The sequence below is a fragment of the Bombina bombina genome, chromosome 4 (genome assembly GCF_027579735.1).
Source record: "Bombina bombina isolate aBomBom1 chromosome 4, aBomBom1.pri, whole genome shotgun sequence".
NCBI classification, from domain to species: domain Eukaryota; kingdom Metazoa; phylum Chordata; class Amphibia; order Anura; family Bombinatoridae; genus Bombina; species Bombina bombina.
This window is the reverse complement of record NC_069502.1, coordinates 887,904,543-887,918,121: the sequence shown is the minus strand read 5'-3', so window position 1 is coordinate 887,918,121 and position 13,579 is coordinate 887,904,543. Positions and strand designations below refer to the sequence as shown.

The 13,579-nt window shown below is 34.3% G+C and overlaps 1 protein-coding gene across 2 annotated transcripts in view; it reads right to left on the bottom strand.

Annotated features, from left to right (window-relative positions):
- STXBP5 (syntaxin binding protein 5) overlaps positions 1 to 13,579 on the bottom strand; it is a 1,442,716-nt gene that overhangs the window by 999,728 nt on the left and 429,409 nt on the right. The window lies entirely within an intron of this gene.

Below are 13,579 nucleotides of genomic sequence, written 5' to 3'. Positions count from 1 at the left end.
GCCTCCCACCTGACACATCCCACCCCCTGATCCCTCCCAAACAGCTCTCTTCCCTCCCCCACCCCACAATTGTTCACACGCTCCCTCCTCCCACCCGGACAATCGGACATCGGCACCATCACTACCGGTGCAGAGAGGGCCACAGAGTGGCTATCTCTGCATCGGAGGCTTGTAAAGGGGTATTGCAGGATGCCTCCATATCGAGGCATCACTGCAATACCCTCACAGCTGCTGGAAGCGATTGTGATCACTTCCAGCTATTGTCATTAACAGTTAGTTTTTGCATGACGTACCTGGTACGTCAGTTGTCATTAAGGGGTTAAACGGTTTTATACTAGATTTTTATATCAGTATCTGTGCATATTATTCTTTATAAATAAATATTAAAGTCAAATTATTATTTTGTTGTTTCTTTTTGCATGTGACGTAATGATATAAATCTGGTTCGGAGAGTGGTAAAGGGTATCTGCTATAGGATAATGTGTATGTTATCTATTATAAAAGGGTTTTATATCCTTGCTGTTCATTGATAGCCAGGAAATTTTTTTTAAACTTTCTAGCAAATCAAGGAAGGGTGAATATGTGGAATTTTTCTCATGCTGTAAAAAATGTACTGTATATTTTTCTAGACTGAAGACCACTTCTTCTTATGATATAAAACAATATTTGAAATATTAAATATATTCTCATTTAAAATCTGTTCTCTTTCTTTAAAAACAACACAATCTTTTACAAGTCTGAACGTATCTATAGGCAAATAAGTTGCTGCAAGTCTTTTTTCTTTCTTTTTATCATGGCTTAATTGAAGAACTCATGCTAATTAAGCCGCTTTTCAAAACAAGGCAGTGTTAACTTTTTGGAACTCTAGAAAAATACATTATTAATGCTCTAGTTGTACTTACTGTGCTTTAAGATATCTGCTTCATGCATTTGGAATATGTTGCCTCAAATAACAGAAAATGAATGCAACAGGCTTTTAATAATCTGTTTAAGAGAGACAGAGTGTATGTAGTATACACACAAATACTTATGCGCACACATATATTATAAGCCAATCAAGTAAGTGTAACACAAGACACAATCACAATTAACAACTGAAATATATTAATGCTCTCCAATAAATATGATGAGATATTATCTTTTGTACTTAAAGGGAAAGTAAAGTCATTATTAAACTTTAATTATTTAGACAGAGCATACAATTTTAAACAACTTTCCAATTTAATTCTATTTAATTTACTTCCTTCCCTAGTTATCCTTTGCTGAAAGGTTTATCTAGGAAAGCTCAGGAGCTTTAGAAACCAGTAGTGCATTGCTGCTCCTTCAAGAAATGATACCTAGAGAATGAAGCAAATTTGATAATAGAAGTAAACTGGAAAATTGTTTAAAATTGTATGTTCTACCTAAATAATTGAAGAAAGTTTTTGGGTTTGGTTCTCTCTAGTTCTCACCCTCGTTTTCACACACCCTCGTTTTCACACACTCTCGTTTTCACACACTCTCGTTTTCACACACTCTCGTTTTCACACACTCTCGTTTTCACACACTCTCGTTTTCACACACTCGTTTTCACACACTCTCTCTCGTTTTCACACTCTCTCTCGTTTTCACACTCTCTCTCGTTTTCACACTCTCTCTCGTTTTCACACTCGTTTTCTCTCTCTCGTTTTCTCTCTCTCGTTTTCTCTCTCTCGTTTTCTCTCTCTTGTTCTCTCTCTCTCGTTCTCTCTCTCTCTCTCTCTCGTTCTCTCTCTCTCTCTCGTTCTCTCTCTCTCTCTCGTTCTCTCTCTCTCTCTCGTTCTCTCTCTCTCTCTCGTTCTCTCTCTCTCTCTCGTTCTCTCTCTCTCTCTCGTTCTATCTCTCTCTCTCTCGTTCTCTCTCTCTCTCGTTCTCTCTCTCTCGTTCTCTCTCTCTCTCGTTCTCTCTCTCTCTCTCTCTCTCTCATTCTCTCTCTCTCTCTCTCTCTCTCTCGTTCTCTCTCATTCTCTCTCTCATTCTCTCTCTCTCTCATTCTCTCTTGTTCTCTCTGCGATTTTGAAATTGCGATTAATTGCATCATGCAATTAATCGTGCAGCCCTAAGACATATATATATAAAATTATGGATAAACACTAAATTTAGTGCTTATCCATAATTTTGTGCATATATTTATAACTCCAGTACAGGATTGAGCACTATTTATACCGTTGATGGTTGATATGGCATTTTTACAACAATCACAAGAAGCACCTAAATTGTTTGCATAGTCTGAACTGGATGCTTCCAGGATTGGCACGCTCTGTTTGGAAAATACTGATGATACAGATGAACCACAGTACTTGGAAAAGCTATATAGAAAAAAAAGAGTAGTCTTGATTTACACACCATTACGTTAGCAGAATACCATCACCTTAAATATATTCCTAGAGGGCTAATGTAATTTACACCCTAGAGGCCTAATGTAATTTACATCCCGCATTAGTTTTGTGATAAATGGGAAGGGATCCTTAACAAATGCTCCAGTGATCTCATCATATTAACTATTGAATATATACAGAGGGAAATTCCAAAAGTACAGGCTGACATTGAAAGAATTGAGACACAACTTAAATCCTTTAAACTTGAGGCAGACTACCAAAAACTGAAAACTGACATTTTGGATCGTATTAATAAATTTAAAAAAGAGGTATAAATTAAAAAAGGCACAGAAATTTCAGAGAGATTTGACAGAATATTCTAGCAATAAAGTAAACAAGTGGAAAAAACACAACTTTTTTCCATTTAGATGTGAGAGAAGAACCCCTAGATACACTGATAACTCAGGTGATTCATCCTCTGATCAAGAGGCTAGAAGCCCCTCCCCTTTTTGGCCAGAATTCCAATAGACACAAGCCCAAGGAAAAAGAGAATACACAGAGGGGGTAAGACTCACCAGAAACAGCAGTTACGATTGGGTTGATTGACACCCCCCTGCTGGTCGCGAGTCTACAGGGGGCGGCGTTGCACCAGCAGCTCTTGTGAGCTGTTGGTGCAATGCTGAATACAGAGAGCGTATTGCTCTCCGCATTCACCAAAGTCTTGCGGACCTGATCCGCACTGTCGGATCAGGTCTGCAAGACCTTTGATAAATAGGCCTCTATGAGCGAGATTCACACCCAGGTACAAACACTCAAATCTAAAAGTACAGCTCATGCACCACTAACCAATAACTGTTGAATCCTTCTTTACATTGATAAAAGAGACTTTGAAAAAAATGAAGAAAAAGGGGATGAAGTTGGGTAAACCTAACCTTAACATGGCTGAAAGGAAGGCTCTTAATACTTTTAAATCCAGAACTGACCTTGTCATAAAACCTGCTGACAAGGGCGGGGCTCTGGTAATTATGGACAAATCTCAATATATGGATGAAATATACAATCAACTGGGGGTTGTGAATAACTACTGTTGGAAAATTCCCCCTCATACTTGGAAGACACTTCCGATTTTTTAAGAAATATTGAGAATTTATAGATCAGTAAAAATTCAATTTTGGTGACTTTAGACATTAAAAGTCTGTATACAGCTATACCCCATAAAGAATGTCTTAAAAGCATTGGTGACCAACTTAATGCTATGAAGCTTTATTCCCCTAGAGAACGGATGTTCATCATGAACCATCTGGAAATAGTGTTGACAATGAATTACTTCGTCTTCGAAGATAAATTTTACTTGCAAACAAAGGGAACTGCAATGGGGGCAAATATGGCCCCCACATATGCAACTCTTTTTGTACATGAATTTGAACAAAAAATCCTATATACACATGATACCTTTAAAAACATTGTAAATTTTGGAAGAGATACATCGATGACGTCTTTATGATCTGGCAGGTGATCTCAATTTTTTTATCAGAGTTCTTTGAAGAACTTAATAATTTTAATGAAAATCTCAAATTTACTATGGAATATGATTATAACACTCAAAATGTCATTGATACTACAGTAACAAGAGTGGCTAATTCCTTGTCAACAGATGTTTACAGAAAACAGACTGATAGAAACAATCTTCTTGAGTTTACAAGTTTTCATCCTCCACAGACTCTTAGGAGCCTTCCTTTCAGCCAACTTTTAAGGGCAAAAAGGATCATTAATGATAAGTCACGATTGAATCAACAATTCAATGACTTTTTCAAAAGGTTTGAGAGTAGAGGATATCCAACTGTTCTATTAGAAACACACAAGACAAGAGTAGATCAGATACCTCGGGAGCAACTCATTCACAAAAGGCCCAAAAAAACAGACCCTGGGGGCTAGAATTCTGTTTGTTGTACCATACGGTTACCATATAAAACCATTAAAAAAAAAAAATTAAAAGACACTGGACATTGTTATCAGAGGATAGGACATGAGCTGCTACCTTTAGAGACTTCCTCCTATTCTCCTATAAAATAAATAGTAACTTGAAAGATAACTTGGTTAAAGCCGATATGGGCTCAAGTAGAGATACAATTGCTCAGGATAGTCCTGCTATACTTAATGGAACCTTTCCTTGTAATAATTGTGCACAGTGTAAATCGATCCAAACAGGCAACACTGTTACTCATCCTAGATCAGGGAAGCGTTTACCCATTAGAGGTCATTACACCTGTGAGTCACAATTTGTTCTATATGTAATCAATTGCCCATGTGGCTTGGCCTACGTTGGTGAAACAACCAAATGCATAAAAGATAGGATAAGGCAACATAAAACAGCGATTGGTAAATTAGATCTGTCTGCCCACCATTTCACGCTGTATGGACACAATAGGAGTCAATTGAAATTTCAGGTAGTGGATAGTATAGGTCCCTTGAGAAGAGGAGGTAATAAGCAGAAATTGCCATCTGAAAAAAAATAGCCCCTCACATTTTTGTAAATATTTTATTATATCTTTTCATGTGACAACACTAAAGAAATAACACTTTGCTACAATGTAAAGTAGTGAGTGTACAGCATGTATAACAGTGTAAATTTGCTGTCCCCTCAGAATAACTCAACACACAACCATTAATGTCTAAACAGTTGGCAACAAAAGTGAGTACACCCCTAAGTGGAAATTTCCAAATTGGGCCAAAAGTGTCAATATTTTGTGTGGCCAGCATTATTTTCCAGCACTACCTAAACCCTCTTGGGCATGGAGTTCACTAGAGCTTCACAGGTTGCCACTGGAGTCCTCTTCCACTCCTCCATGACGACATCATGGAGCTGGTGGATGTTAGAGACCCTGCGCTCCCCCACCTTCCGCTGGAGGATGCCCCACAGATGTTCAATAGGGTTTAGGTCTGGAGACATGCTTGGCCAGTCCATCACCAAGGCAGTGGTGTTGAGTTATTTTGAGGGGACAGCAAATTTACACTGTTATACAGGCTGTACACTCACTACTTTACATTGTAGCAAAGGGCAATTTCTTCAGTGTTGTCACATGAAAAGATATAATAATAATATTTACAAAAATGTGAGGGGTGTAGTCACTTTTGTGAGATACTGTGTGTGTGTGTGTGTATATATATATATATATATATATATATATATATATATATATATACACACACATACATATATAGTGAACTTGTGCTTAACAAGTTTTTTATTACTACATACATTATTTGCAAACACTTATAGGCTTCCAGTGGTAATTAAGCATTGTTACACTTAGGCACATGCATAAAAAGGATAGCCTCTTTAGAAAACATGTCACTTGTTTATCTTAACAGATGAACATGTGCTCAGTCATCAGGAATAAGAGGCTATTTTAAGAGTTTACTATATTGCTTATGAGCTGTGCACACTACTGTAAAAAAGAAAAAAAGGTTTGCTCAGCCATGCAGAAAATGTCTACAAAACACTAGATCAATATTTATTCACAAAACTGAAGACTAAAAATTGCCAGTAATCAAAGCGGCAAAATGGGTTGTTTTATTACTATACTTTGTGTTAATAATGCTTCTTTTGTCTCCTCTTTTATTCAGATTGCCATTTTGGAGCTTATTGTGACCATTCAGAGATTAGAAGGAATGTAGCAACTGGCTCCACCCACAGCGTTCTCCAGTGTAGTTTTGATGTGTTTCCAAAACTTCAGAATATTGTTATGAGGATTCTTTCATATTTTAAAAAATGCTTCTTCAAATATGTATACTGTACACTTTGGGCTTCCATGGCCATTTAAGCCTGCACAATAAGACAGCAACACCCAAACTTGCACTAAACAGGAAGTCACTACTTTTGTAACTTATACGTTATTAGGCTTGGGGAATGAGAAAGTAATTAAATCATGCAATATATATATATATTTATTATTTTCTCTATTCTTTTTGAGATTCAATATATTTGTGAAGAGCCAGAGTACAAGTGGAGCGCTAAATATCGCTTTCATGAAAGCGATATTTGCACTACACTGTTTAATACCAGCGCACGCAAATGTGCGACGGTATCAGAAGTTGACAGCAATACGAACGCATTGCATACCACAGTAATGGTGCTTTGAGCAGCAGTACATTTTGGGAAAGTTCCTGGATTGGACATTGTCAGTAACTGTAGTTGTACTGATTTAATAAAACAGAAATACAAAACATGCAGCAAGCAAGATAGCCTAAAGTCGTCTTTACTTAATTCACTTCAGTTTGTGGGGCTGTATGTAGGGAAGTAGCAGGATTAATTCCTCTTATTTTAGGTTTAAAAGGATTTGAGAGACACCATTTTATTATTAGTTGTTGTACATAAGATCCCCAGATTTTGTAATCTAATTTGATTGGACTTCTTCTCCACAATAATAAAAATAATAATAATTAAATTATGCATTTAATAAATCAAATAAAACTGGGGTTGGCAAACCAGCAATATAACCCACTTGCAAGTGGCAATAGTCTATATCCAAAACCACCAAAATGTATGGAGGCAGACAAACCAAGAACCCAAATCAAAATGAACATTAAAGGGCCATGAAACCCACATTTTTTCTTTCATGATTTAGAAAAAGAATGCAATTTTAAACATCTTTCTAATTTACTTATATTATCTAATTTGTTTTATTCTTTTGATATTCTTTGCTGAAAAGCATATCTAGATATGCTCAGTAGCTGCTGATTGGTTGCTGCACATAGAAACCTCGTGTGATTGGCTCACCATGTGCATTGCTTTTTCTTCAACTAAGGATATCTAAAAAATTAAGCAAAATAAATAATAGAAGTAAATTGTAATGTTGTTTAAAGTTGTATTCTCTATCTGAATCATGAAATAAAGATTTTGGGTTTAGTGGCCCTTTAAAATGAATATAGTATGATCATAATAAATTGTTAATTTTTAGAAATTACAGTCATAACAATATATTGATTTTTAAAGAGAACCACATGATAAAACATAACATAGAAACAAAGATTTTGATAACAGATAAGAACAAATCTACCCACATTTCCTAAAAGTATAAGCTTAGTATGTAGACTTGTACTTATCAGAGGCTTTCTTGAAATGCCCCACAGTGTTTGCCCTTACTACCTCTAATAGAAGTTTATTCCATAATTCCCCCATCCTTTCTGTGAAGAAGTACAGATATACCTCACTCATACAGCGGGTTAGGGACCGGAGCCCTGCTATAAAGTGAAAACCGCCTTAAAGTGAAACAATGCAGTTTTAGCTTTCTTGTTATTTGCCAGTGTGTTTAAAAACTTGAAAACATGTTTCAACTAACTTATATTAGGGGCGCAGAAGCGCCAAGTTTAGTTTAACACTAGCACAGCACAGTATTCAATTTGTCAGACTATAGCACTGAGACACAGATTGCACTGTAATGCTGTAAACAGAATGAACAGCGCATAACAAAATGGTGCCTGTCCCTTTTCTCGCAATCTCATGAGTACAGCACTGTTTCAAAATCTTTGGAGGTTGAACTTCAGCTGAACAAAGCGCTGTATTAGCGAAGCGCTGTAAAGTGAGGTATACCTGTAATAGATGATAATCTCCTAAATCTTCTAACATGCACTCACACTATCCACCTCTCACCCCTTGCAGATATGCCAAAGCACAGCAATAGGTAGCTGTTAGCCGGAAGGGGCTGCACCCTCTCTTGCAGCAAGGCTTGCAAATTGCAACCGCGTGGCGAAGAAAGGACCCGGACGCATTGGGATAAATTTTATGTGCAGCTGGTAACAGCAATCAGTGGTCGATTGAGACAAATTGGGGGCACTTGCAGGATCCAAAACAGGGAGCCTGGGATTAATTTAATGGCACCAGTAGTGTCCAGGAGCACGGTTTGTCAAGCCCTGCCTGAATTACATAAATCTACTTTTTTTTTAATCCAAATTCCAAAACTTTATTAAAATGAGTAGTTATCTGTTCTGTCAATTGAAATGGGACCAGTCACCTCAAGGCTTTCTGCAAAAGTGTGCTCTCATAGGCCAGAGTTGCCGCTTATGTGCTCTAGCTTCATTGATCTGGCCACAGGACAACATAATATAAACACTAAATTACACAGAGTGATTTACGGTTTTCAATGCCGGCGGTGCTGTTTTTGCCAGCACTAACAGCTAGAAATCCCTAGATATAAACAAGCATTTTATAAAATATACTAAACTGTAAGTATTTGGATATAAAAGTTTTTTCCAAATTCCATTTAGACTAATATTATTTCTTTCTTTAATATTGGGGTGAATTAATAGATAAGAACAGAACTGTTGAGAAATACTTCATCTATGCCAAACGGAATGGCTTGATGATCATTTTGACAGTAATAATAAAAAAAAATTAAAAAAGCAGATTCCAGGATAAGCAACTGCATTGAAGTCTGCAAAGCAAACATTTAGATTAAAAAATTACAAATTTATGTAAGTTGTTTGATTTGTTATAAGGATCAGCTGAATGATATAAACTTGCATGCAATGTTAACTGTATTTTAAAGGTACAGTCAAGTCAAAATCACACTTTCATGATTCAGATAGGGCATGCAATTTTAAACAACTTTCCAATTTACTTTTATCATCAAATTTGCTTTGTTCTCTTGATATTCGTTGTTGAAAGCTAAACCTAGGTAGGGTTATATGCCAATTTCTAAGCCCTTGAAAGCTGCCTCTTATCTCAGTGCATTTTGACAGTTTTTTCACAGCTTGACAGCTCTAGTTCATATGTGCCAAATATATATTACATTGTGCTCACTACCTTAGAGTTATTTATGAGTCAGCACTGATTGGCTAAAATGCAAGTCTTTCAAAAGAACTGAGATAAAGGGGGCATTCTGTTGAAGCTTAGATACAAAGTAATCACAGAGTTAAAAAGTATATTAATTTAACTGTGTTGGTTACACAAAACTGGGGAGTGGGTGGGTAATAAAGGGATTATCTATCTTTTTATACAATTACAATGTTGGTGTAGACTGTTCCTTTAAGCCTTTTAATATCCTTCTCTCCTCTAAGCTATACATAATTAGGTCATCAAGACCTTTGTAAGTTTTATATCTCAGACCACATACCATTTTAGTAGCCCTCCTTTGGAACAAGACTTTCCCTGTTCAGCCATGTTACTAAATAATCAACTTAAAACTACTTACAAAAATATAATATACTCTATATTATGTTAAAGGTATGGTAACATTAAAATTAAACTTACATGGATTGAATAGACCATGAAACAACTTCCCAACGTACTTCTATTATACATTTTGCTTAGTTCTCTTGGTATTCTTTGTTAAAGAGTAATCCTTGGTGAGGTAAGGAGCGTTCACACGTCTATAGCGAGCTGGAACCAGTGTTTGCAAAATTATTTATAGCCAGTTATACATAGTAGCAAATACTGCTAAAGACACATGCACACTCCTGAGCGCCTATCAGCATACCTAGATTTACTCTTCAAAAAAAGATTCCAAAAGAGCAAAGAAAATTTGATAATAGAAGTAAATTGAAAAAATGTTTAAAATTACATGTTCTATTTGAATGTTTAATTATGACTTAATAGCCCTTTAATTTTTCCCTATTCATAGTCTTTCCCTTGCTACCTCCATAAAGCCGTGTGACACAGTAGTATGGTCTTATACCAGTAATGGGGAACCTTGGCACTCCAGATGTTTCAGAACTACATTTCCCATAATGCTTAGGCATTCTGAAGTCCAGTCAAGCATAATAGGAAATGTAGTTCTGAAACATCTGGAGTGCCAAGGTTCACCATCACTGTCTTATACCATGGTTGAAAATCTATAAAATACAGAAATATTACACATTTTTGTTTTTGAATGTAGACTCATCTAAACCTTATATAATAGTATAAAAAACACTTAAACCATACTGAGCCTGTAGTACAATTATAAGTCTTACTTTAAACCTTTCCCTGCTGAGCCATTTACACCTCTGTGAATTGTGTGGCTGTCAATGCATTTACATATAATCGTCTACTTTTTTTCTGTAAGGTACACACATAAAATTATACTTTGTTTTGTACCATAATATGGAAAATTGCCCCCATATGAAAAGCTTAACAAAAATACATTTTGTTTTTTAGTTTTGTTTTCTGTGGTGCACGTAATAAACATCAGCATTTTATGGTTGCACATATAGGGGTCGATTTATCAACCTCTTCGTATGTGCGCCCCTGTCCGCCTCAGCGGACCCCATAGCATCAGTTTACCTTCCCAAAACATCAAATTAAAAAGCATCATTAACCACTTGCACCAAAAGGACATAGGTACTATGTGACACAGTACTTTACCCAGCACAGAGGCTCTTGTTGCGGTCCCCAATGTCAGCTTAGACCGCGCGAGCTGCAACCAGGGGGGAGAAGGCATCTGCCTTTATATGAAAAGGTAGCAACTGGAGAGACGTAGGACCACTTCTTTGAAAGTTGAGAATTGTCTATGTATATTGTGGAGAACATCAGAAATACCCCACCATCCTGATGTTGTTCCTTATGCATATGGTTCTGTCAGATGGTCACTGTTGCCAACGGTGATCAGCTGACAGTCACACAGGCATGTGACATTCCTTTGAAAGAGGGGCACGCAAAAAGATGGGTCACTTGCCCTATTGTTACACTTATTTGGGGGTAATAAATAATAAATACATTTGAAAGAGGGGAGTCTGCCATTTCAAATGAGGTGTCACTTGTCCCTATAGCAAAAAAAGGGCGAAAAGGGTAATGAAGAAAGTGTGTTACAATTTTTTTTCTTTTAATATAAATAATTAAACCTTTAAGGCCAGATTACAAGTAGAGCGGTATTTAATGCTCCTACTCACTCGCTAATTCCGCGTGTCGGGAAGCGCTTGTATTACAAGTTTAAGGTAAACTGTTTTTACACAAGTGCTAACCTGATACACACAAAAAGCCAAACTCGATTGCCTATTATATTAAGTGCGCTAACCAGACATGAAAATATTATTATTTACATTCCAATGTTCTTCACATGGCAGAATATGTTATAATTTACTCATAAATACATATTTCTACATTTATCTGATGTTATTTTGGTACAATATAAATTTATACCTATATAAATACATGATTATATATAGGTATAGATATATCAGATATATATCGGAATGTCTATTAATAAATACTTAGAACATTCCTCTATGTGCAGAACATTGGAACTTGAAATATTTACAGTAAATACAAATGAATACAAAGAGAGAAGCACTTTACCAGGAACGAACAACAGCTCATTAGCTTGTTCTATGGCAAGTTACCACCTAGGAGCAACCTCTTTTAGCCCAGTTGTGCTTTTCATAGAGGAAAATACATATAAATACATATGTACACATATAAATACATAAATACACATATAAATACATAAATACATATGTACACATATAAATACATATGTACACATATAAATACATATGTACACATATAAATACAAAAATACATATGTACACATATAAACACATAAATACATATGGTACACACATAAATACATATGGTACACACATAAATACATATGGTACACACATAAATACATATGGTACACATATAAATACATATGGTACACATATAAATACATATGGTAAACATATAAATACATATGGTACACATATAAATACATATGGTACACATATAAATACATATGGTAAACATATAAATACATATGGTAAACATATAAATACATATGGTACACATATAAATACATATGGTACACATATAAATACATATGTACACATATTAAAACATATGTACACATATAAACATATAAATACATATGTACACATATAAATACATATGTACACATATAAATACAAAAATACATATGTACACATATAAACACAAATACATATGGTACACACAAATACATATGGTACACACATAAATACATATGGTACACACATAAATACATATGGTACACACATAAATACATATGGTACACATATAAATACATATGGTAAACATATAAATACATATGGTACACATATAAATACATATGTACACATATTAAAACATATGTACACATATAAACATATAAATACATATGTACACATATAAATACATATGTACACATATAAATACATATGTACACATATAAATACATAAATACACATATAAATACATATGTACACATATAAATACATATGTACACATATAAATACATATGTACACATATAAATACATAAATACACATATAAATACATATGTACACATATAAATACATATATACACATATAAATACATATGTACACATATAAACACACAAATACATATGGTACACACATAAATACATATGGTACACATATAAATACATATGGTACACATATAAATACATATGTACACATATTAAAACATATGTACACATATAAATACATAAATACACATATAAATACATATGTACACATATAAATACATATGTACACATATAAATACATATGTACACATATAAATACAAAAATACATATGTACACATATAAACACAAATACATATGGTACACACAAATACATATGGTACACACATAAATACATATGGTACACACATAAATACATATGGTACACACATAAATACATATGGTACACATATAAATACATATGGTAAACATATAAATACATATGGTACACATATAAATACATATGTACACATATTAAAACATATGTACACATATAAACATATAAATACATATGTACACATATAAATACATATGTACACATATAAATACATATGTACACATATAAATACATAAATACACATATAAATACATATGTACACATATAAATACATATGTACACATATAAATACATATGTACACATATAAATACATAAATACACATATAAATACATATGTACACATATAAATACATATGTACACATATAAACACACAAATACATATGGTACACACATAAATACATATGGTACACACATAAATACATATGGTACACACATAAATACATATGGTACACATATAAATACATATGGTACACATATAAATACATATGTACACATATAAATACATATGTACACATATAAATACATAAATACACATATAAATACATATGTACACATATAAATACATATGTACACATATAAATACATATGTACACATATAAATACATAAATACACATATAAATACATATGTACACATATAAATACATATGTACACATATAAATACATAAATACACATATAAATAC